The sequence below is a fragment of the Lycorma delicatula genome, chromosome 6 (genome assembly GCF_047948215.1).
Source record: "Lycorma delicatula isolate Av1 chromosome 6, ASM4794821v1, whole genome shotgun sequence".
Taxonomy (NCBI): domain Eukaryota; kingdom Metazoa; phylum Arthropoda; class Insecta; order Hemiptera; family Fulgoridae; genus Lycorma; species Lycorma delicatula.
In genome coordinates this window covers 7807501-7833887 of record NC_134460.1, presented here as the reverse complement: position 1 = coordinate 7833887, position 26387 = coordinate 7807501, and the positions used below count along the sequence as shown (strand labels likewise).

Sequence of the window (26387 nt, the reverse complement as noted above, 5' to 3'; positions counted from 1 at the left end):
GAATTTCCTTTCCTTGGTACTAGCGCCTGTAAATTTTTCATAGTTATCTGTCATAAAAATAAATTATACCGTTAAAAAATAAACAAAAAGCTAACTATAATATAAAAGAATATAGAAGAAAAAATAAACTAACTCGCTTTCATGCCAGACAAATATAACACTAAATAACATTAAAACAAAACAGAAGAAGGAGGAAGCTGACTTTACTAACTGAAAAGCAGTTGGACCTTCATCTTTCTTACTGACATTCACAGGTGTGGTGGTTGCCCATCTTTCTTTCCTTTAAAGGTATTATTAAAAAGGACGACTTAAGATTCTCATCTCTTTTCCCATTTCAAATTATAGAGAAAGATTCTACATTAAAACTTGCATATGACAAATATCTTTTAGTCGAGATCAAAAAGTGTACATTTACATTTTTCCCTTGTGGCCTTGAAACTAGTTATACTGAAAAAGGTTTACGAATACGTTTATATCTTAAAAATAATGGATTTGCTTTTAGATTGAAAGAATGATTAGGAACTTCCAAAAATCAACAATTCTTTATTTGTTAGTAAGTGAATAATAAAATATTAGTTATCATTAATTATTTAGGATCAGTTCTTGTTTGAAATAACTTATGAGTTGAAGATAATGTATAGATTTGGGTGAAACTTTGTGATCGTCCAAGGATATCAGGTATGGGATGTCTGCGTATCGCTTGAAGAGAAATTATTTGTAAGTAAAGTAAAAATTTATAAAAGTGGCTGACAGGAGGAAGGGTAGAAGAATCCCGTGTTTGTTATTAAAAAAATAAACTTAGCTGTCAAAGTTTCACTAGTGCAGTTTGTTCTATCTAATGATTTGAATTTCAGGATCTTCCTAACAATATTAATTGATTTATTGAACAAAATTTTTTCTTAAAGAAATCTCTGTTATTTATTTTTCTAAAAACTACTTTACATCGATGTGAATTTTATAAACATTCATTTCAAAAATTTTAGTTTCAGTTCCAGTCGATCACAATCAGCTATTTTGTTACTTTTCTTCTTTTTTCATTTTATTTACGTAAATTGTTCATTTTGTTAATTATTAAAATTGAACTAAATAAATAAAATATTCATTATGTTTTAAATTACATATTTCAGTACGAAATATTTCTAAGTACTTGTTCAAATTTTATAGTTTAATTTTTTATTTACAAATAAATGTGTCTGTGTACTGACCTGAATACTTCCAAGAAGTTGCAAATTATGTTCATGTTTTTAAAATAGAATATTAAAAATATTAATATAGTTTGTTAGTTGAGATAATTCTTTGTAACACAAGTAAGACCTGACGTTAAAGTCGGATCTTGTCTGATATTCTATACGTACAATGAAATGTTTGTATTATATTGTATGCATTATATTTGTAAAAATTTGTATTACATTTAGTAAATATCACTGCAGTTATTAATTTTTCCTTCATTGAGTGTTGTGTAGTTTATGTAGACAAAAGACTATTTGTAATCTTAAAAAAATCACTTGTTTATTTTTACATTTAATCTGTTACTACTTGGCTTATGAATGTCTGTAGTTAATAAACCTATTGCTGTATAAACTTTGATATAATTTTAGTTATATAGATTTATGATTTAATTATTGTAGTAGTTATATTTAATTGAAAGATCTAATTTTTTTGTCTAATTTAAACAAGAAAGTAATGTTAAGAAGTACGGGATTAATTATATTAATTTGAATCGCCTTTTTTTATGCAGTTAAAAATATTGTAAAAATTACTGTTTTTAAAGGTATTATTTATATTTTTTCATTTCTTGTAGTTAGTATTGTGCTGATGATATCTACTGTTATCGGTCTTAATTATTGTTATTCGATTCTATTTGAATGGAATCACTTTAATGATCTTCTCAATGAATAGTTTATAGTTAGATCTGTTATTTCGACTGGTCACAAATTCTGGGATCGGAAAAATCATACGTTTATCAAATCCTATTTGTTTTGGATGGCTGTTTAATTTCTGGAGGAATATACATTTTTTTATAGCATAAATTCTGTTTTGGGTGAAACTTTCTGATCATCCAAGGATGTCTGTACGGGATGTCTGTGCGTGACTTGAAGGGAATCTTAAGCTATCATCTATGAAAAGATTGTCTTTTCTGCATCCATCGACTCTTTTTCTTATTCTTAATTTTGTGTTCTGTTCATGTATGTTGGACCCTACTCTATCGTAGAGGTTGCTAGGACTTATGAAGCCGGTGCATTCTTAGTGTGATCTGGAGGAGAGGGGAACTGCTTGAGGACTAATTTAAGGGCTTGTTTAATTATTGTTTAGTATCTTGTGGCTCCACAAAAAACCAAATAGATAACATACTTATTTGGTAAAGCCAAATTTCAATTATAATTCAATTAAAAATACTGAATATATGATTTAGAAGTCATAGAATATATAGATTTATCTAATTAGATTCTAAGTTATATCAAGTTATGTTATAGATATACTACTATATGTTTCTGAGTTTTGTGGCTTTAATTTTATATTTATATTTCTTCTGAATAGAATACCACTTTTTTTTCATTTAGTCTTCCTTTTTAAGTCTAATGGATTTTTTTAGCTTCTTCCATAAAAAAATGTACAAGTACACTGATTACTTGTTTAGAATAGAGCACATGTTTTTTGGTAACTATAACAGATTGTTATTGGAAAAATTGCGCTTGGTAAATCTTATTAGAATTATCAATTCTTTTTAGTTTCAAAAATATTTCACTTCATAAATTGCATAGTCCTTTTATGTCAATGATAAGCTATTTTATGAAGAAAAATTTGACATTAAAAATTTGAAGTATAAAGGATACATTTTAAAATACTTATTTCTCGTGGTTAACTAGCAGAACTGTACTAGAAATATTTTTCTCATTCTTAAGTAATACTGGACACTCATTTGACAAGTAATATTAAGTAATGGAAAGCCATTAGAAAAAAATAATTGTTTTTAATTTTTCAGTTGGCATGTAAAATCCTTTTCCTTCTGAAACGTAACAATTATATTTAATTATATTAGATAGAAGTATTATAATTCCAGCAGTCGTGAAATTATAAAATTAATTGCAAGTTATTAGTTTACTTTTAAAGTAAATAAAAAAAAAAAAACTCCTGTATTAACCAGTAGCCAACATTAACCAAAAAGATATTAATAATTCAGTTTTTGTCAACATAATTTAAATGTTTTGTTTTAAACTATCCCTTGAGTTTATATTACACTAACAAATATTGAAATACTATAAAAAAAATAGGAAGAAAAAGAAATTACATTAAGAAAAAAACTTTTGTATTTTGCTTAAAACTATCATCTATTTGCTTAGAATGAATTGTTTATATTATTTGTAGATGTCATATCTATTTCCCTTTTTATAACACACTAACTACATTTTGTAATATATAGTATGTTATACTATATATTATATGTTTATAGTATATATATATATATATATATACATATACCTTTTTGTAAATATATGATAAAACTCGACCAACATACAAGGGTTATCTTAGAAGGAAGTAACAGCTGTTAGTAAATTATTTTGTAGAATTTGGTAAATTTAATTTAAATCTTTGGATTCATGGTCAGCCAGTTTGTTTTATTGTAGATTACCACTTTCTATGTGTTTTGTTATTTTTAAGAAGATAAAACAGAATTACTAACTAATGTTGAAATTTTACTCTGGTATAGTTTATGAATTTATAAAATGTATTTGAACGAAAACACAGAGGCACGAATTTGAGGTTTTGTGTTATGATTATTTAAAGAATTATAAGTTTTATTACAGTAGAATTAATAAATATGATAAAACACCTTTTAGGATGATCCTCAATCATAACCAATGACTTGATGTGCAGAGATTGTAAAATAAGGTAAAAAATTTCATTAGCACTGTGGTCATATTGTGGTTTTTTATCGACTACAAATAAATTAATATAAAATTTACAAGTGTTGTAAGTTAAGAAAGCATAAACATACAAGTCAATGCGCAGGGTGGTGATGGTTGGTATGTACTGCTAGGTGGAACAAAGGGTCGACCACACACACATACATACACAAGTATGTATTGTGTACATGCATATGCTCAACAGTGCACTGAATGCTCACAGATACATAACTATTTCCCTTTTGATATTTTTATTTATATTTATTGTTGTTCAATCAACTATATTTTTTTTTTTTTTTTTTTAAATTGCTAGACTATTTAGTTTTTTAGTTATACAATTACAATTTTTATTTCTTTTTGAAATTTCATTTATTCTTTACAATTTTTTGTTTGTTTATTTAGTTAACAGGTAATTAGGGTAGATAAGGATTTTTTAATCAAGCGGCTCAATCCCATCTATATCATCAGATCTCACATTGTTCGATGAGTATGACTCATTGGTGCTGTCAGTTTGCATGTCGGCAACTCCCTATCTATTTCATAATTTTTTTCTATTGTTAGTCCATGTTTGCAACATTGCTTCCAACATTCCACTGGCAGTTCAGAAACTTTTTCTCAGGAATTTCTTTTATATCATTTATATTTCTCCAATGAAAGACATTTTTGTTCGCTACCTGACTTTATGTTCGCTCAAACCAACTCAATTGGGTTAATTTCAGGACGGTAGGGTGGCAATCTTATTTATTATGTTGTGACCGTGATCCTGCAATATTTTATCGAAGTAGTACTCCGTACTGGGTTTGTTAATTTGCACTAATTCGTACAGTTATGTTTTTAACATATCTGCTGAGTACAGAACATTTCTCTCTCGAAACCACTATAACAGTTTATGTTTTTAGCCGATTGAATTTGACACCTTGTACAACTTTATGTTCGGTACCAAGCATTATCTATTATAAAAACCGATCGATGTGGAAGATTTGGGATTAGCTTTATTCTGTCATTTTTTTGTAATTATCGGCATTCATATAGTTCTGGTATTCTCCTTTTTCTTTGGCACAATGTTAAAGAGCATTTTGAATTTCTCCTGTGTTAGAGCCTTTTTGTTTGAGCCATTGGTGCAACCATAACTTTTCCCATAAGTAAGTGAATATAAGATTCATCCGAATCGGTCTTCCTTCCCATTTGTAAATGTTTATTTTCTTTAGACAGTCTATTCATTTAATATGTATATGTTTAATATGTTTTTTTTATTAAAATTTTCCTTTTATTTTCAGTTTACTTTCATCTTTTTAGATGAAAGTAAAGTATAGGTTTCCTATACTACTAAGAATTTTTCTTAGATTTTCATTATTGCAATTTATCTGCAGATATGAGTGTTTGGTTTTAAAACTAATAATTGTTTTTCAATGTCGGTAGGGATTTATGTTGTATTTGAAAATTGCATATGATTTTACATAATGCACATCTTTGGAAGATGTCGATGTTATATTTCGTTTAATAAATATCAGTAACAATGTACAGTGAATCAACGTAACTACACGAATACAATAAGCCAACCGAATTCCTTCTAATCAGTCCTTGAACGCAGCACACCATCACCCTACTAGCATTGCCCATACCACTTCACATATGCCAATCGAGTTTCTGAAGATGAACACCCAAATCTGCAGATGAATTGTAATCAGAAAACTCTAAGGAAAATTCTGAGGAGTAAGGGAAGAAAACTGAAAGTTTAAGGAACATTTTAGTAGAAAAACAAAATATATGTATTAAACAAATAACTTATCTACAGAAAATGAGCATTTGGAGACGGGAGAAACACCAATAATGTTTTTGTACTATCTTAACTTAGAATAGTTATATATTAGCTTTTTGACTCTCATGGAATGTTATCAAACATTTATCATAGTGTATATTACAGTTCTGAAGACTGCAACTATCCATTCACATAATTATAGAAATTTTTGGGTGGTAACAGTTAAGTAGGTGATTATTATTTAAAATAAGCTTTTTCATGGTGGTTAAATGATCTACTGGAGTAGAAGTGCAACAAGACTATTATCAAAGTTCATGAATAAGTTTGACACACGCCTCGATATTGGTTGCTATTATCAAGAGGAGATGACTAATGAATGTGTTTTGGTTTTGGTAAAAAAAAAAAAAAACAATAAAGGTTCATCGATAATATTTACATGTTTCTAATTTTTATAATTAACCTGTTTTTCTTTCAAGAAATCCCTTGTATGTAAAAAAATATTGAAAAATTTGCAAGGGAAACTTATTTTGTTTGTATTTAATTATGTATAACCAAAAAAATTAAAAGCCTTTAAAAACAGACAAATAAACATGTATACATATTTCTTTATATATATTTTAAACTATTGTTGTAGGTTTTCTGTGTTTAATGTAAATTTCTTCTTTTTTTGTTTTTAATTAAATTTTGTTGACAGGTCTAGTATTTAATGTAAGATTTATAAAATATTTACTGATAAGGAGGACTTTTATTTTTACAAGAACATATCCACATTTTCTGATGTGGATATAAGTAGTGTATTTTTAAAATTAATTTTCATGTAAACGTGTGTTTATTGAATTACTTATTAACTTATTTTAGGATAATTGTTTAATTAATATTAGATTGTATTTTAAATTAATATTAAAAAAAAATACAGGCTGTGATTTAATGAAAAATAATTATAATTGTTTATAAAAATATGAATAAATTTTTGTTTCATATATATAAAAATAAAAAAAGAGTATTGATTAAAAAGAAAAACAGTTGGCATGAATGATCATATACTTTTCAATTAATATTGTACTTACAAATTTTTTTTAAAAATTAACTTAATTTTTAATTTTAATATGTACAGTTCCCAACAATTTCTCATTTATTATGTTGATGAATTTCTCATTTATTATGTTGATGTGAAATTTTTAATTTTAAGAAAAAGATGGTTACATATATTTTACTTATCAATTTTATTGGTGACGTATTAAAATATTTTTTTTCAATTCATTTATTTATAAACATGTAAAATTACTGTTTTACCACTGTGTATCAACGGTTATATCAGTACTTAAAAAAAATATAATTAAATTTTTTTTAAATATCAAATTTATTTTTTGCTATGTAATATTAGAGAAATGAATATAATTTGAAAAACATGAAAAATCGACTAAAGTATGCCAGTTTTACATATGTATAAGCCCATCAGTGACTTCTGAATTCATATTTTATTATTATACTATTTATACTGAACTAAATAGTGTGTATATAATTCAACTTTATCCACGTAAGTACAGAATTAAAGTAAAATGACACTCACCTTATTTTTTCATAATGTTTACAGTAGTACCTTCGTGGCAACCCACATTCTAAGTTGTAATTCTTCATAAAATTTTTATTATCAAATTACATATTAAACTAATAATAATAATAAAAAAATATATAACATATAAAATTTAATATAAAAATTTTCAAATTTATAATTTACATATATGACGTCTTATGATAAAATTAAAATTAAATAGGATAACAAAATATACTACTTGTTGGGCCAGCTAGTACTGTAATATTGTATGAATAATTAAAATTTATGTATTATCTTTATCTGAAAATATTTTTTTTCATTTTGGATATATATATATATATAAAAAGTACTTTTTTTTTATTATAAAATATCTTTATGTAGATTTAATACAGATTAGTTTATAATTAATATTTCAGAAACTGAAGTCACTCCCATCTATTTAAATAAACTTTTTTTAGTGTGAAAATATGTTGGTTATCTGTTCTATAGAGAAATGTTTTATTATTACAAATAAATAAATTATTGATTCAAATAAAGAGTTTATATTGAAATTTTACTACACCTTACAATACAGTAAATTCCACTTGTGATTTAAATTAGTCTTGTCCAGTAGCCATTATTAATAAATATAACATAACGAGTAATAAATATTGGTAATTCAGGATTTCAAATCCCATAGTAGTTTTCCTTTTTTAAACCAGGAGGGAGGTATCTTACATTTTAGTAGTTCAATTTTTATAATTACACATACAGATTAAATATGTGTATAAAATTTGTATTCTATTTATTTTCCTTTTCAATAATTTTTTTTTAGTTAATCTATCAAAGATAAATATAAAATAAAGCATAGAAGAATTTAATTTATATTGGTTCCTTTATTGGAGTCATTTCAGATACTGTTTCTATTAATATTCTTAGTAGTAGTTAGATGATCTGCTGTTAATGCAATTCAAGTTACAGACTTCATTAGAACACATAAGGTTGTTAAGTAAAGAATATTCTGTGACATACTAACACTATGGTTCAGTATTTATTATTATTTTTTTAAATTATTAGGATTAGAAAGGTTTTCTTATAATTGGGAGAGATAGTTATAGCAGTTACTCTTATATTTAAAAATATAATAAGTTCATAATTTGATTCATTTGTTGTCGCTTCATCTTAAAATAATGTATAAATTTTTTTTTAAGTACCTATGTAAAATATTTTATCTTCTAATTATTTTCTCTAGCAGCAGTGCCCATGAAGATTGACACTGCAAAGATTCTTTGTGAAGCATCTTTTCTTTTTTCCATTTAGTCTCTGGAACCAGAGGATGAATGAGGATGATATATGTGAATGTAAATGAAGGTTGACCGTTCCTTAGATGTATGGTTAATTGAAACCCAATCACCATATAGCACCGGTATCTATTATCTAGTATTCAAATCATTATAAAAGTAGCTGCCTTTACTGCCTTCGTAAAAGTTTAGCCTTTGTGTAGCATCTGCCATGTGAAATCGGAAATGTGATTCCAGTACAAATCCCTGAACATTGATTTCTCTGTATACTCAAATAAAAAGTAGCATTCCCTTTCAGTCTTAATAGTAGGTTGTCAGCTCTTAGTGAGTTATAATTTTGATCAGCAACAGTTTGAGTAAACGCACTTTATTAACTTATAATATTATTGAGAAAAAATATTTCTAATCCTTTTTTAAAATTTGTTTGGTAGCAGTTATGTTTTATCGATAAAATAATGATGTAAAGCAGTATCTTCAACTTCTAAAAGCTTTTGTTGACGCTCGTTTAGATAATTTATCATTAACAGTGATAAATATTCTGATATAGAAGAGCGTAGAAACTCTGGAGACTACTTTATACCATTACCTTATATGCAGTTGTTAACTGCTATAAAAGAATAGACAAATTGAAAATAGAATTGGATTTATTTTTATGAATGATAACAATATGCCCTTTAATATCAAATTATTAATATGTTTAACGTGGAAATAGATGTATTTTTCACAACTGTATTTTGTTAATTTTATAGGCTCTCATAATTTCTTACAGACTTTCACTAACAATGAAAGAATGATACAATTTATGATGCTACACTGTTAACAACGAAGACAAATATTTTTGACTGTTTTTTTTTATTAATAAAATAAAGGACACGTGGTCTTTATTAATATTGGTTCCTTTAATGGAGTCCTTTCAGATACTGTTTATATTAATATTCTTAGTAGTAGTTAGATGATAATCTGCTGTTAATGCAATTCAAGTCACAGACTTCATTAGAACACATATGGTTGTTAAGTAAAGAATATTCTTATATATTTAATTTTAAAGTTTTAGTTACAATAAAGAAGTTAAGAAGCAAAGGAGCTTAAAATTATTTATTTTGTGTAATAGTGACTTGTAACTCAGATTTAGATGAGGTATTTTCTATTGATTGTGTATATTTGCTTTTGTGTGTGTGTTTCATGTAATAATTTATCTTTCATTGACTGGAACTCAGTTTTGTTAATGTATTAAACAGCTTTTGTTTATGTAATTTATGGCAGGTAATTTCTTACCAGTTTAATTTATTTTTGTGAGCTATAATTAGTTTTAAAATTAATTCATCCGAGAAACTTAAAATATAAGGCTCTGGCTTCAATTGTATAAAACTTTAAACAAAGACAATATAAAATTTTCAGTCTGATGTTTCAAAACCTTTCAGAATTTGAATTACAGTTTTAACATTAAAATAAGAAATTATTGGATATCAGGTATTCTGTATCGGTAACTAATGCTAAAAGTTTTAAAACACAGTAGATATGTTCAGTTGTTTCTCCTGAAAAAAGAGAAAAAAAATCTTTACTCTTTATCTTTCTACTTAAATACACTGGTTCTCTTCATTATTCTTTTTCAGTTGAAAGGGGGACAAATGGTTAAACTGTGAATCTTGATCTGTCAAAATATTTTATGTTTGCTAACATTTAAAAAAAGATGAAACTGTGGAAATCTCAAAAGATGTCTATTAATCTCATCATATATTACAAGATCAAATTAAATACAAAAGTATTTACATCAATACTTCTGCTATAACCTCTGAATGGTGGATATCCATTAGGTTTTCGCTAATTGGTCATACTTTAGAGGTAACTACATTTTACAAGAAGTTCATGAATTTCAAGATTTCATTGGAGACTCAACAAAGTAATTATAACTTCTTGATATATCAGCTTTTTAGTATTCAGGATATACTATTAATTTTTGAAGTAAGAAATTATGAAATCTTAGGTAATCCCTGAAAATGCCTAATCTTTAAGGAATGAATATCTTCTGTATATTTTAGTGCTTAGGTCCGATTCATTTCTGAGTTCAACTCGGATCTCATTCAACTTATTTCTGAGTTGAATGTAATATATATGTTATACAAATTTATATTGATGTATAATTATTAGGAATAAGCGATTTACTTGCCCATTAACCTTTGATTAGTATGCCTTACTAGTACTGCCTATATTTTACCTGATATAATATCTGTGAGTGTCATGGTTTACTCTGTATATATTTGCTGAAGTATTCCAAATTTTCATTTAACTAATATAATTTATTTAATGATTACTAGAATGTAACCTCCACGCAATTTTAGGGATTATTTTTCTGCTAAAGGATTTTTTGCTATATACTTAATATACTTTTCAGGTTATTCAGTTTCATTTTTTGAAATAAATCTTTTTAATTAATTTTTATTTTATTTAAAATTATTAAAGTAAGTTCTTATTAATTGTTAATTCATTTGAACTGTATTTTCAAAATATGCAGCACTGTAGAATGTATATTACAAAATTCTCAGTAATTCAGTTGTCTCTCCAATAAAAAAAACATGATTGTGCATTGGTTTGCTATTTATGCTCAGATTTTTATTGTGAATGATAATAGTAACCATCTAGCGGGAAAAAATGAACTAACAACTTTATAATAAATTGTATTATGTACTATAAACAGTACGTTATTTACGTTAACATTTATTATACTTATTTTATTTGCATTTTGTTAAAATAAATATGGGTAGACATTTTTTTTAAATTTCATAAAAATAAGTATAGAAGCACTATGCTTCTTAAAACGTATTTAATATGATACATACATCATACATATTTAATTAATACATTTACATACTTATAAATGTATTAACCCTTTTTCTTCATTATATTTTTGTCACAATGGCAGCAGAAATGTAATTAAGTAAAGTTTCTAACATTTTTTTCTTTAATGAATATCTGTAAAATACTTAATATTCTCACAAACATGAGGATACGTATACATTGAGGATCCTGGCTAGATAGTCAGGCGAGCAAAGTGAGCCCTGAACGTTTAGCCTGTCAGTTATATACATTTTTTTGAGTAATTTTAAATTTGAATGCAGAAAAAAAGACAAAGAAAATACTATAAGATATTGTTATAATAAATTTTATTTATCATATATTGTTAAGGGATGTTTCTACCTCTATGCCTCAAAAATGGGCAATTTAAAATATATATATATATAAAAACTAATAAAAATAGTTGAATGAAAGTAGTTGAGTAAAAAATATTCACAAAATTTTTTTATCAATACAAAGGTAAGGAGAGCTGGCCAAAGTGGGCTTATTGCTGAACTTGATGGTGGTGGATGATAGTGGAATTTTTAATTATTGAAGGAATTATCTGAAATTAAGAAATCAAAGTTTTATAAAAAGTAAACAACACAAAAGTAGACTTCAATGGAATTAAAAAATTAATTTTGCAGAGTTATGGCTATAAACAAAAATATTGTTTTTTTCTCAAAATGTTTGATTATGTTTTAGAGTAAAACGCATATAAAGTTCACAGTCAAATTGATCTTGAATGCAAAGCCTTGTTCTGCTTTTATATAAAGATTCACCTCACTTTCACATTTCTTACTCTTTAGTGATGTTTTCAATATATAAACAAACGTGAAGTGTGTAATATTATACTTCCATGCATGTTGTCGACAGTGACCTCAAATCTTTATTAATTTTTTTTGTTCCAAGTACTGACAGTTCTTTCTTTCATGTGTTGATTTCTGTAAAAAAAAATTTATTTTATTTTTTGTACTAAATGTGAATTGCCTTCACTTTTTCCTTTCATACTAACAGAAAATGTTGTAACCGTGAAAATAAACAAAAAACTCTAATGAGCGTCCTTTGCTACTAACCTTTTTAAATATACTGAAATAAAAACTTTGAAATGTGTGTCTGAAATCATTATTCTAATACTTCTACTATATTCTCGATATATTCTGTTCAAAGTAACAACATATTATGGAAAGGGTAGGACAGCTGCAGACCTGTTTAGGTTATGGCTGTCCTATCTTTTCCAAAACCTTGTACTGTTTATTAAGAGGCTTACATTTGAGATGCCAGGTCACTCATCATGCTCTGAAATTTTACCTGCATCTCTACTACATTGATTCATAATGTTGGAAATATTACAAGTTTCAACTTGAAAATTTACAGTTATTTTTGTAAATATATATATTTTATAAAAAAAATTTTTTATCTGACAAGGTAGAAACTTCCCTTAGATATAAAGTTAAAAGTTTTGTTTACTTTAATTAATTAATTATTGATATAGTTTTGAATGTTGACTAATTTTTGTATTAAACATTGCTGTGGTTTTTTTTTACTACTTATGGTAATAATAATAACGTTAATGTTTAATTTTAAAATGTATAATAATAAAAACTAAATTATTGCTGTGTATGTAAGATTTTTGTAAATAATTTTAAATATATATATATATATATTTTTCAAGTATTGAATTTCAGTAATTGCTGATTGACATGATCGTTAATTTTATATTAATGACTGGTTAAATAATAATAGTCAGTAAATACATTTACAAATATGGTTTAATAACAGAGTAATATCAGGAAAAATAAGGTTGTATTTTTTTATTATCAAAATTACTTTTTTTATTATTTATTACTATTTCATTAATTCTACATTTGTAATTAGAAGTTTTTATTTAAGTTATACTTTCTAAGTATGTATTTATTTCAAATAAATTTAATTGTATTTATTAAGAGTATTTTGATATTATTAAGCGATGTCTTCAGTAAAACTGGTATAATGTAGGACTCTGATAGGAAATGCTCTGGCTAATAAAATTCTTAGTCTAATGCAACTCTTAGTATCATTGTACAGGGCTTTGTGCCAAAGTTAATATTTGATTGTGTTTATTTGGAAAAATATTTTATATTAACATTTCTGTTCATGCAAGTACTTAATTCTTTAAATTTTTATTTTAATTATTAATAACTTATTTTTTCATTTTTAAAGTAATCATAATGCATCCTAGTATTATTTTTAATAATTTGTCTTCCATTTATTTAATATCTGAACTGTTTTATGTAGTAACTAATGTATTAAAGTTTAATTTAATAATATAAGAAAATTTTAATTTTAAGGACAATAGTTTAAAAATTATTGTCCAAAAAATTAAAATTTTCTTCAACATAAGTTTGCTTAATATATGATGCAATTTTTTTTTTTTACTTTAAGAAATTAATAAAAGAAAGTAACCATTCCAGATATTTTAACAATTTTGAGAAAAAACTTGTTAATTTAAGGTTAACATTTTCATTTCTATTTTTACTTCTGAATTAAATGTTTTGTATTTGGACATATTTGTTTATTTATAGTATTAGTTATATATTGTTTTAAATTGCATTTCTTTGCAATTGTATTATGCCTATTTCCTGATAAAATAATTGTTTATCATGTTTTTATTGTTCTGTTGTTATATTTTGCAGTTACCACTTGTAGCTATGATTTGTCTTGTTTTTATATGATATGAACAAAATATAAAAAAATGCATAAATGAAGATGATGATTTTCTCTAGTATATCATTTTTTATATTATACTATGTATATATATATATATATATATGTGTGTGTGTGTGTGTGCACAATTTACATTTGCTTGGTAAGTTACTGTTAACAATATAATTTTTTTATTATTGAATTTCGTTAAATATTTCAGCAATTTGCCTTTTCTCTTCTGTACCTTCAATACGAGGATAGGTGTCTGGGTGGTTTCCTTTAGGAATCTCTACCTTTTTCAGATGTGTTTTTAATTTTGGAAGGTATAAGAATTTTTGTTTCAGTAACATGAAACAAATTGTTGGTCAGCTCTCAAATTGTTGTATAATTTATGTACTATTCCCACATTGGAAAAAAATCTGATGTGGGCACCAGATGACTTCCTTGTACGCTTATTAAATTACATATACACATTTTTTTTAAATGAAAAGTACATAAAATTTTATTTCATTAATAACTTCTGATATTTTTTTAAATTGTTTTTATTGAATTGTTATTTGTCATATTGTTACAATCGGAGGTTAATAATTAGTAATAAATCAATATAATTCTTTTTTTATTATAATGTTACAGTAACTTTAGAATCTGTTCAGAGATAAAATTGAGCAATAAGTAAATAAGCTAAATTTAGAATGAACATTAAGAAGCTACAAACCCAGTAGTTTGTTACTTAAAAGTTAACGATGAAAAGTAATGAAATTGAGGAGAATTTCATAACTGTTTATCATGTTTTTATTGTTCTGTTGTTATATTTTGCAGTTACCACTTGTAGCTATGATTTGTCTTGTTTTTATATGATATGAACAAAATATAAAAAAATGCATAAATGAAGATGATGATTTTCTCTAGTATATCATTTTTTATATTATACTATGTATATATATATATATATATGTGTGTGTGTGTGTGTGTGCACAATTTACATTTGCTTGGTAAGTTACTGTTAACAATATAATTTTTTTATTATTGAATTTCGTTAAATATTTCAGCAATTTGCCTTTTCTCTTCTGTACCTTCAATACGAGGATAGGTGTCTGGGTGGTTTCCTTTAGGAATCTCTACCTTTTTCAGATGTGTTTTTAATTTTGGAAGGTATAAGAATTTTTGTTTCAGTAACATGAAACAAATTGTTGGTCAGCTCTCAAATTGTTGTATAATTTATGTACTATTCCCACATTGGAAAAAAATCTGATGTGGGCACCAGATGACTTCCTTGTACGCTTATTAAATTACATATACACATTTTTTTTAAATGAAAAGTACATAAAATTTTATTTCATTAATAACTTCTGATATTTTTTTTAATTGTTTTTATTGAATTGTTATTTGTCATATTGTTACAATCGGAGGTTAATAATTAGTAATAAATCAATATAATTTTTTTTTTATTATAATGTTACAGTAACTTTACAATCTGTTCAGAGATAAAATTGAGCAATAAGTAAATAAGCTAAATTTAGAATGAACATTAAGAAGCTACAAACCCAGTAGTTTGTTACTTAAAAGTTAACGATGAAAAGTAATGAAATTGAGGAGAATTTCATAACTGTTTATCATGTTTTTATTGTTCTGTTGTTATATTTTCCTCCCTTTCTAATAAATATATGCCTGTGGGTCTCTGAAATCTGTTACAAAGCTTAGGATTGGTGCACAACTGACTGAATTATGTAGTGAAGACGAATGCTGAAAACTCCTAGCACTATGTTAGAATACACTCCTAGAATACTAGGATATTTGATTGATATTTCAAAAACAAGCAAGCATGGTGTATGCAAGTAACAAAAAAAAGAAAAGAACAGTTATAATACTTTCCTGCATTTGCTATTTACTCTAACGTAGGGAAAAAATAATTATACATGAAAAAAGTTTCCTAAGATTTGTTTTCTGGTTTGGAGGTAATTATGATGAAGTTTTTTTGTAAAATTTATCATCTTGTATTTTAATAAACCAAAAAAGACTTTTAAAGATTTCAAAAATTGGTATTTTTTATATTTTTTCTTCCAAAAACATTTTTTTGGATTCTTCTACGTTTACTGTATTAAATGGAAGAAACTAAAAAAAACCTACAAAAAAATGTACAACCTATAAAAAGTTATATAAGATTTCTTTTTTTTAGGGATGGGGTGAATTATCTGTTAAAAAATATTCAGTAAATAAAAAGCTATCTGTTTGAATTTGGGGAAATTGTTTTTTAAATTGTAAGATATCATATATTGAGCTTAATATAAAGTGGAGTTATATTTGCAAAATTTGGTGTTAATTGACCCCCAAACCCCCTATCCAACCCTTGGATTTATTGACTCCAAAATGTTTACCCACAAATTGCCCCATATATACGAATTTCTGTACAAAAGTTCATCAAAATCAGTTTATTCAGTCAAACATATCTACTAATGCTAGGGGGTAATGTTCTACATATAAGCATTACCTGCTATTTTTTCTGTTTTGTTTTTTGGGATCCCTTGGTCAGAAAATGCAAAAAACTCAATATTTGTGCCAAAAAATCTGTGGCCAATTTGTAACAGATTTTATCTAAATAATGTTGAAACATGTGGTCTTGAGTCTGCTACTCTTTTGAGGAACAGAATGTTATACAATTTCTGTTTTTATTGCTTTAATATTTTAACTACTTTAAAAAGAATACGATTTGTATGAACAAACTACAGATAAAATATGCAGAGTAAGTAAACCATCAAAAGTAGTAAAAAAAATTAACAAATTATTCTTTTGTGCATTAATAATGCAACAATCGCTGTGTACCAAATTACTACCAAGAAATGATTTACAATTACAAAACAGAAACAACAAATATAAAAAGTATTTACATTTAACTCTGCATCGTGCGTTCAATGTAACATAACAGGGCACATCGCAAATTTTTGGACTTCATATCATTTCTTCAAAATTTCCAAAAGATTTAGATCAGCATGATTAAAGAACAAGGCAGATTTATTCTCAATAACATTAGTAATTACAGGAACTCATTTTTATTAAAAACGCAATACAAGATTTTTTATCTTGGGTATCTCAAAGAAATAAAATAGAAATATTTAGAGAAATAACTTGAAAAATAAACTTGGATTTGTACATAAAACTAGACAAACAAATCATATAATTTTTACATTAGGCAACTCAAGGTACTAACATGTAAGTTATAAGTACAAAAAGTAAAAAATTAATTCTGTAAAATCAGGTCGCCAGAGATCATTCGTGAATCAAAGGATTCAAAAAGTGTTTCCCTAGTATATTCAATTTAATGATAAGTATTGCTACTAGTACTATCTGAATACCTTTATTTTATTTTAGATAAAAAGTTTCATGATTGTATGGTTTATTCAACTCCTGTTAATCAGGATCTGCAAATGGGATTCTGCAAGGATTCATCAAAAGGAGATTGGTAATATGTATTAGATGTGATTAATTGCCTTTTTGTGAATCCAAATCTTACCTTACAAATACACAAATGTACAATCAAGAATATATCTCTTTAAATATTAGAGTTTTTTTAAAAATATCTGTGGATATATTTTAATTTTCTAGTTACCCAAATGGAAATGTACATCAATTTTATTATAGTTAGCTTATTTTCTCCAAGGAATGGGTTTATAAACCAGTTTATTTTAATCAACAGTTTATTTAATTGTACAATTGTACCTTCGCAGGTAAAATGGAGAGCAACATTATAAAAACATATGTTTCAGCCCAAACTAGGTATACTATTTTGGTGTAAATCTACAAATTTTCCTTCTGTAAATCTGTTTTATGATTTCTAATGATTATCTCACACCCAGAGTCAGTATTTTCCTAACTATTCCAGAAACAACTTTACCAATGGCCTCCAAATAATGCAGTGCTGCAGTTGACCTTATCAACCTTACCATTGTACTCTTATCCAGATGAAAAGAAATTTAAGATTAGGGAAGGCTGAGGTTGAAGAAAAGATATGATTAACACGCAAAGGCATTTCCTTAGGTTGGGATATTTATTGTTTTCTCCAGGACTGTATCTTCCCTTACAGGAATCCTAAAAGTAAGAAAGGTTTAACTTACTATCAGTATTTCTTCTTGCACCGACTTAATCAAAATCAGAATGAATTCAGTTAAGGCCATAACTTACTTACCCTTTTTCACATATCATCTCATCATCACGTCATATTTTTCACAATCATCAAATTTCTTCCGTCGATCAAAGTCAGTTTAGTTTATACTTTTTCAGCCTAATTTCATCTTCATCTAATTTCCAACATTCTGCTTTACATCACCTTTTAAAAACATCACTAGTTTTTTCTGCTTGTATAGTTGTTATGCTTCTCTTTTGTAATTTATTACCCATCAAAGTTTAGAAAAAATTAACATATAATGTGCAGTATTTCCACATGAGGTGTCTAATGTAGAGCTGAAACTGCTCATAAAACATTGGAGGGGATAGAGTGCCATGACAGGTCACCATAGGTAGCAAGAAGCCAGTCAGAATCCATCTACAACCCTGCTCAACTGAGCTTTCTAAACTTTGATAAGTAATATTATTTACCATTATATTAATCAAAGAGGTAGTTTTATTTATTTCCTTAAGTACTAACACCCCAAATACATTTACAAATGAGAGATGAATCTGAAATGTATGAAATAATCCAGTTCTGATGAAGATAATTCAAAAAATTCTTTTCTATTCCAAAAATGTGATGTTTGATTAAAAACTGTTTACTTGAAAAAATCTGCTTTTGATACCTTTAGGTATTTAGGTTATTTATCTCATTTTTAGGAATAGCAAGTATATTTTATTGTTTCTTTTTTAAATTGTTATAAAGATTTGACAATTAAATAAAAATTATACGGTGTTAAAATAATAGAAACTGAATAATGGATATATAGAACTTATCGCATTCCATGAATTAAATTTGTATTTATACTTCATCTACTTGTTGCATGTTGATACCACCGAAGAAAATATTCTTTTAAGGAACCTTAATGAATTATTGTACAATTTCTGTAAACTACTTTCTTTACTTTTATCTTTAATTTTTTGGATGCTTTTGTGGGTAGCAAGTAAAGAACAATGTTTATTCCTACATATTTGATAAAAACTACAACCAAGTTGAGAACTATGTGTTCTCTCATTAGAACTATGAGTGTTCTAATGTGAGAACACCAGTAACTCCCAAAAGTATCATAGCCCTCCTCATGTACAAGTCCTTGTCATGTACAACAAGCTCATTCCAGGCTTACTAACAGAATATTATTCTCTCCTTGATTATCGGTTTAAAATAAAAATCTACTATTCTTAACCGGGTAGTATTCAAAATTTTTAACAATAGTGTAACTTTTAACAATGATCCAGTACTTGTTTTCAATCTTTGACAACAATATCTTTATTGTACTATTTACCAAACATATACTTTCAAAAATCGTTTCCTTACATTTAAATTAATTTTTGATGTAAACAAATTATATTTCTTACTGAAGGCTCGTTTAGCTTGTGCTATTCGGCATTTTATATCGCACCTGCTTTGTCCATCTTCCCAAATAACAAAATTCTTCTACCTCCATAATCTTTTCTCCTCCTATTTTCACATTCAGTGGTCCATCTTTGTTATTTCTACTACATTTCATTACTTTTGTTTTGTTCTTGTTTATTTTCATGCGATAGTTCTTGCGTAGGACTTCATCTATGCCGTTCATTGTTTCTTCTAAATCCTTTTTATTCTCGGCTAGAATTACTATATCATCAGCAAATCGTAGCATCTTTATCTTTTCACCTTGTACTGTTACAACGAATCTAAATTGTTCTTTAACATCATTAACTGCTAGTTCCATGTAAAGATTAAAAAGTAACGGAGATAGAGAACATCCTTGTCGGACTCCCTTTCTTATTATGGCTTCTTTCTTATGTTCTTCAATTGCTACTGTTGCTGTTTGGTTCCTGTACATGTTAGCAATTGTTCTTCTATCTCTGTATTTGAACCCTAATTTTTTTAAAATGCTGAACATTTTATTCCAGTCTACGTTATCGAATGCCTTTTCTAGGTCTATAAACGCCAAGTATGTTGGTTTGTTTTTCTTTAATCTTCCTTCTACTATTAATCTGAGGCCTAAAATTGCTTCCCTTGTCCCTATACTTTTCCTGAAACCAAATTGGTCTTCTCCTAGCACTTCCTCCACTCTCCCCTCAATTCTTCTGTATAGAATTCTAGTTAAGATTTTTGATGCACGACTTGTTAAACTAATTGTTCTGTATTCTTCACATTTATCTGCCCCTGCTTTCTTTGGTATCATTACTATAACACTTTTTTTGAAGTCTGGCGGAAATTCCCCTTTTTCATAAATATTACACACCAGTTTGTATTATCTATCAATCGCTTCCTCACCTGCACGGCGCAGTAATTCTACAGGTATTCCGTCTATTCCAGGAGCCTTTCTGCCATTTAAATCTTTTAATGCTCTCTTAAATTCAGATCTCAGAATTGTTTCTCCCATTTCATCCTCCTCAACTTCCTCTTCTTCCTCTATAACACCATTTTCTAATTCATTTCCTCCGTATATATTCAACCTTCCTTCTTCAATATATTCAACCCATCTATCGACTTTACCTTTCATATTATATATTGGTGTACCATCTTTGTTTAACACATTATAAGATTTTAATTTATGTACCCAAAAATTTTCCTTAACTTTCCTGTATGCTCCGTCTATTTTACCAATGTTCATTTCTCTTTCCACTTCTGAACACTTTTCTATAATCCACTCTTCTTTCGCCAGTTTGCACTTCTTGTTTATAGCATTTCTTAATTGCCTATCGGCAATTAAGAAATTCCTTTTACTTTCTTCATCACTAGCATTCTTATATTTTCTACGTTCATCCATCAGCTGCAAATATCATCTGAAACCCAAGGTTTTCTACCAGTTCTATTTATTCCGCCTACATTCGCTTCTGCTGATTTAAGAATTTCTTTTTTAACATTCTCCCATTCTTCTTCTACATTTCTACCTTATCTTTTTTACTCAGACCTCTTGCGATGTCCTCCTGAAAAATCTTCTTTACCTCCTCTTCCTCAAGCTTCTCCTTTTATGTGTTTAATTGCTTCATCAATCTCTTTGTATACACACTTTACCTCATCATCATCATGGGCGCTTGTAGGCATATAGACGTTAACAATCATTGTCGGTTTAGGTTTTGATTTTATCCTTATAAAAATGATTCTATCGCTATGCATTTTGAAATACTCTACTATCTTTCCTATCTTCTTGTTCATTATGAAACTTACTCCTGCCTGCCCATTATTTGAAGCTGAGTTAATTATTCTAAAATCACCTGACCAAAAGTCGCCTTCCTCTTCTCACCGAACCTCACTAATTCCTACTACATCCACATTTATCCTATCCATTTCCCTTTTTAAATTTTCTAGCCTACCAACCTTTTTTAAACTTCTAACATTCCACGCTCCGACTCGTAGAATGTTATTTTTTAATTTTCTGGTGACCCCTTCCTTAGTAGTCCCCACCCGGAAATCCGAACGGGGGACTAGTTTACCTCCGGAATATTTTACCAAGGAAGGCGCCTCCATCATTGCTACATGAAAATGCAGAGAGCCACATTTTCTTGGAAAAAAAGCAGCTGTAGTTTTCCATTGCTTTCAGCTGGGCAGTACTCAGAGGACTGAGTGATGTTGATATGGCCGTTTAAATCATTGTGACTCACGCCCCTAACAACTACTGAAAGAGCTGCTGCCCTCTTTCAGGAATCATTCCTTAGTCTGGCTCTCAACAGATACCTCTCCGATATGGTTGCACCTTCAGTCCAGCTACTCTGTATACCTGAGCACTCAAGCCCCCCCCTCACCAACGGCAAGGTCTCATGATTCATAGAGGAGGATTTTTTCGTAAGTTAATATAATTTTTTTTTTTTTTTATTTAGGTAAAATTATATTTTTAAATATTTTAGCCTTAAATTCAACAAAGTTAAGACAATGCAAATATAGATAGAGGTGTATGTAAGCCTGTTCCTATTTTCTGTGAAAGTTTACTATAAATTTGGCGATCTTAATAATGTTAGGATATTAATTCTAGGGCATTTGTGCTTAGAATCTGAGTGCTTAAACTAAGTTTACATTTTATTCAGTATAAGTTTAACTTATACTGTTAATTTCTTTTAAAGGAAGTAAAGTTATGTTAGTTTCCTGAATTTAAATATGATTATGGTTATCTACCAAATTTATAAGGTTATGGTATTTCTATTTTTGCCTCCTAAGCTGCAGACTTTAAATACTATTAAATCAGACAACAAAAATGTTAATTTGAAAGTGTCAGGTAGCAATATATTGTTTGATCCTTGGTCGATGACAGAATTCATTTATTTATTTTTTTTAAATAATGATTTTTATTAGTTTAATAATAAAATAAATTTCAAAAAGCCAAATTTGATGTTTTTCTGAAAGTATAAAGATTTCCATCCATGTTTACTTATTTCTGTACACACTGAATAATTTTTTTGTTATTAACTTGTCCGTAACATCTATTATTTGTTATACAACCACACTTATTGAGTCTGCAAGCTGAGAAACCTCCAACAAGATGTGCTTTGAATCACCTTTATTAATACAGTAAAATTCTTATTTATGGGAATTTGGTCTGTCTAATTTTTTTTATGTGTTTTTTTTAAGCTGCATCACTAAATAGTTTTACTACCAAGCAAATATTTTCTTTTTAGAAGGAATGTTTTGGTTAAATTAAACAAAAGGTATACTTCATTATATAGAGAGTGCAGAGGAGTAATGCTATAATGGTCTGAAAATCAAAATGTTGAGAAAATTATTGTTACGAGACATGAAATTAGTATTTTTAGCTATTATTTTATTATTATTATTATTATTGGATAATTATAATAAAAATATTTATTAATAGTTGAATTAAATATTAATATACAGTTGAAGTTTATTATTTGTTATAAACAAGAGTTAAATGAATATAATTAATTTACCAATAACATGAAAAATGATGAATAAAAGTGAGTGTCCATAATAAGTAACAAATGAGGTATTAAAGTTACATTAAGAGCATGTACTTGATATTGAAAATAATCACCTCTCTGTTCTTAAATAATTTTTATACTAATGAAAATTCTTAAGTAAAAAAAGGAATGATGGCACGCAATAGGTTTACATAATATTTAGCTATCCAGATATATAGACTGTTCATCATCAGGGGCTATTTTCTTAAATTCTGAAATAAGCTTATGTCTTTCAGTAGAAATGGTATTTCAAAACACTTTAGCAGTATCAAGCTCTAGTTAACCTTTTTTTTTTTTACATATCTTGTAATTTTCCTAATCAGTTTCCTTTCCTTGGTACTAGCGCCTGTATATTTTTCATAGTTATCTGTCATAAAAATAAATTATACCGTTAAAAAATAAACAAAAAGCTAACTATAATATAAAAGAATATAGAAGAAAAAATAAACTAACTCGCTTTCATGCCAGACAAATATAACAATAAATAACATTAAAACAAAACAGAAGTAGGAGGAAGCTGACTTTACTAACTGAAAAGCAGTTGGACCTTCATCTTTCTTACTGACATTCACAGGTGTGGGTGGTTGCCCATCTTTCTTTCCTTTAAAGATATTATTAAAAAGGACTCTCATCTCTTTTCCCATTTCAAAATATAGAGAAAAATTCTACATTAAAACTTGCATATGACAAATATTTTTTAGTCGAGATCAAAAAGTGTACATTTACATTTTTCCCTTGTGGCCTTGAAACTAGTTATACTGAAAAAGGTTTACGAATACGTTTATATCTTAAAAATAATGGATTTGCTTTTAGATTGAAAGAATGATTAGGAACTTCCAAAAATCAACAATTCTTTATTTGTTAGTCAGTGAATAATAAAATATTAGTTATCATTAATTATTTAGGATCAGTTCTTGTTTGAAATAACTTATGAGTTGAAGATAATGTATAGATTTGGGTGAAACTTTGTGATCGTCCAAGGATATCAGGTATGGGATGTCTGCGTATCGCTTGAAGAGAAATTATTTCTAAGTAAAGTAAAAATTTATAAAAGTGGCTGACAGGAAGAAGGGTAGAAGAATCCCGTGTTTGTTATTAAAAAAATAAACTTAGCTGTCAAAGTTTCACTTGTGCAGTTTGTTCTATCTACTGATTTGAATTTCAGGATCTTCCTAACAATATTTATTGATTTATTGAACAAAAATTTTTCTTAAACAAATGTCTGTTATTTATTTTTCTAAAAACTACTTTACATCGATGTGAATTTTATAAACATTCATTTCAAAAATTTTAGTTTCAGTTCCAATCGATCATAATCAGCTATTTTGTTACTTTTCTTTTTTTTTTCATTTTATTTACGTAAATTGTTCATTTTGTTAATTATTAAAATTGAACTAAATAAATAAAATATTCATTATGTTTTAAATTACATATTTCAGTACGAAATATTTCTAAGTACTTGTTCAAATTTTATAGTTTAATTTTTTATTTACAAATAAATGTGTCTGTGTACTGACCTGAATACTTTCAAGAAGTTGCAAATTATGTTCATGTTTTTAAAATAGAATATTAAAAATATTAATATAGTTTGTTAGTTGAGATAATTCTTTGTAACACAAGTAAGACCTGACGTTAAAGTCGGATCTCGTCTAATATTCTGTACGTACAATGTTTGTATTATATTGTATGCATTATATTTGTAAAAATTTGTATTACACTTAGTAAATATCACTGCAGTTATTAATTTTTCCTTCATTGAGTGTTGTGTAGTTTATGTAGACAAAAGACTATTTGTAATCTTAAAAAAATCACTTGTTTATTTTTACATTTAATCTGTTACTACTTGGCTTATGAATGTCTGTAGTTAATAAACCTATTGCTGTATAAACTTTGATATAATTTTAGTTATATAGATTTATGATTTAATTATTGTAGTAGTTATATTTAATTGAAAGATCTAATTTTTTTGTCTAATTTAAACAAGAAAGTAATGTTAAGAAGTGAGGGATTAATTATATTAATTTGAATCGCCTTTTTTATGCAGTTAAAAATATTGTAAAAATTACTGTTTTTAAAGGTATTATTTATATTTTTTCATTTCTTGTAGTTAGTATTGTGCTGATGATATCTACTGTTATCGGTCTTAATTATTGTTATTCGATTCTATTTGAATGGAATCACTTTAATGATCTTCTCAATGAATAGTTTATAGTTAGATCTGTTACTTCGACTGGTCAGAAATTCTGGGATCGGAAAAATCATATGTTTGTCAAATCCTATTTGTTTTGTGTGGCTGTTTAATATCTGGAGGAATATACATTTTTTTATAGCATAAATCCTGTTTTGGGTGAAACTTTCTGATCGTCCAAGGATGTCGTGTATGGGATGTCTGTGCATGACTTGAAGGAAATCTTCAGTTATCATCTATGAAAAGATTGTCTTTTCTGCATCCATCGACTCTTTTTCTTATTCATAATTTTGTGTTCTGTTCATGTATGTTGGACCCTACTCTATCGTAGAAGGTGCTAGGACTAGAATGAGAGAAAGTGTGATACAGAGACATTACCGATAGATAGACATTGACAATTGACAATTTACTGTACATACACATTATCTCACACAGACGCACACACACACACACACACACACACACACACATCCGCAAGCAGAGAGAGAGAGAGAGAGAGAATGCGAGAAAGTGTAATAGAGAGACATTACCGATAGAGGGACATTGATAATTGACAATTTACTGTACATAAACATTATCTCACACACACGCACACACACACACACACACACACACACTCACACATCTGCAAGCAGAGAGAGAGAGAGAGAATGCGAGAAAGTGTGATAGAGAGACATTACCGATAGAGGGACATTGACAATTGACAATTTACTGTACATACACATTATCTCACACACACGCACACACACACATCCGCAAGCAGAGAGAGAGAGAATGCGAGAAATTGTGATGGAGAGACATTACCGATAGAGGGACATTGACAATTAACAATTTACTGTGCACACACACACACACACACATCCGCAAGCAGAGAGAGAGAGGGAGAGAATGCGATAAAGTGTGATAGAGAGACATTAACGATAGAGAGATTAACGATAACAGAGAGAGAGAGAGAAAATGCAAGAAAGTGTGATAGAGCGACATTATCGATAGAGGGACATTGACAATTGACAATTTACTGTACATACACATTATCTCACACACACGCACACACACACACACACACACACACATACACATCCGCAAGCAGAGAGAGAGAGAGAGAGAATGCGAGAAAGTG

General features: G+C 27.6%; 1 protein-coding gene across 4 annotated transcripts in view; it reads left to right on the top strand.

The window, feature by feature from the left end:
- Nucleotides 1–26387, top strand: part of LOC142326450 (glycine dehydrogenase (decarboxylating), mitochondrial-like) — a 158763-nt gene that overhangs the window by 41761 nt on the left and 90615 nt on the right. The window lies entirely within an intron of this gene.